General features: G+C 46.4%; 1 pseudogene; it reads left to right on the forward strand.

The window, feature by feature from the left end:
- The first annotated feature begins 361 nt into the window (after nucleotides 1-361).
- On the forward strand, nucleotides 362-480 carry LOC148431491 (5S ribosomal RNA; annotated as a pseudogene).
- Nucleotides 481-1592: the final 1112 nt, after the last annotated feature.

Below are 1592 nucleotides of genomic sequence, written 5' to 3' on the forward strand. Positions count from 1 at the left end.
GAATGCGCATATTGCTCCAAAATCAGAGGGTACCCATTCACTCAGCTAGGCAAGTCCTGGGGTCCATGGATCCACCTTCAACATGGTGGAATATGCCCAGTTCCATTTCAGACCTCTACAAAGATTGATTCTCTCCAGGTGGAATGGACAGCATGATCTTATAAGGTCTCAGAGGATCCTTCTCACTCCAGAGGTTCATCACTCCCTCCTGTGGTGGCTGAGAAAGGATCATCTAGACAAAGGGCGCCCCATTCTGGAATCCAAATTGGATCTAACCACAGATGCCAGCCTTAGCGGATGGAGGAAAGTGACAGGTCATCACACCTTCCAGGGAAAATGGACAAATCAAGAGGGTCATAACACCTACAGCTACACCACACTGGGCATGCCCAATCTCATCTGATCTTGGAAGCTATGCAGTATTGGGCCTGGTTAGTACTTGGATGGGAGACCACCTTGGAATACCAGGTGCTGTAGGTAACTGCCAATAAACATTCTGGAACTGCGAGTAGTATACAGAGCACTAATCAGGGCACAGGACCTGTTTCAGGGCAGGCCGGTCCAGATCCAGTCCGACAATGCGAATACAGTGGCTACCTTATCATCAGGGAGGCACAAGAAGTTATGTAGACATGAAGAAAGTGACAAGGGTTCTGATTTGGGCAGAACATCATCTTCCAGCTATCTCAGCAATATTCATACCGGGAGTGCTAAATTGAAAAGCAGACTGTCTTATTTTCCAGGACATATACGCTGGAGAGTGGTCTCTCTATCCAAGAGTGTTTCAGCTCCTAGTAAACAAATGGGGTCTACCAGAAATAGATCTCATGGCATCACACCACAACCACAGGGTTCCCAAGTGTGGGTCCAGGTCTAGAGACCCATCAGCTGCATTTGTGGATGCACTGGGATGGGATTTCAAGCTAGCATATCTATTGCCACCGATTTCTCTACTCCCAGGAGTTCTCAGAAAATTCAAACAGGAAGGCGGAATGGTAATACTGGTGCCTCGGGCTTGGCCCAGATGTCATTAGTTCACCGACATACATAATCTGTCCATTGACAGTCCTATCCTCTTCCTTTATGGTTAGATCTGCTAACGCAGGGTTCTTGCCAACATCCAGACTTACTTCATCTGGTTTTGATGGCATGGCTTTGAATCTTCCATCCTAAGAGGAAAAGGTTTTCCAGTTCTGTAATTCAAATGATGTTAGGGCACAGAAGCCTGCTTCTGCCCGCATCTATTACAGAGGGTGGCATTCTTTTGGTCAATGGTGTTCCCATAAGGAATATGATCATATGAATTCTGTTAGAAAATCAGATTCTCTTTTTGTATTATATGGTTTTCACAAATGAGGATGGCCGTTTAGTAAACAGACTCAGGCAAGACGGCTTCGAATGACTATCTCCCAGGTGTAAACACACAGGCTGATCTTCCTGTCCCAAGCACGGTGACAGCACATTCTACTCAGTCTGTAGGGCCAACATGGGCATTCAATCGTGGTGCCTCTGCTGAACAATTATGAAAGGCTGCCACGTAGTCTACCGTCCACACTTTTCTTAGGTTCTATACCTTGGATACTTTTGCCTCT

This window comes from Taudactylus pleione, unplaced genomic scaffold (genome assembly GCF_031769625.1).
Source record: "Taudactylus pleione unplaced genomic scaffold, aTauple2 ptg002235l, whole genome shotgun sequence".
NCBI classification, from domain to species: domain Eukaryota; kingdom Metazoa; phylum Chordata; class Amphibia; order Anura; family Myobatrachidae; genus Taudactylus; species Taudactylus pleione.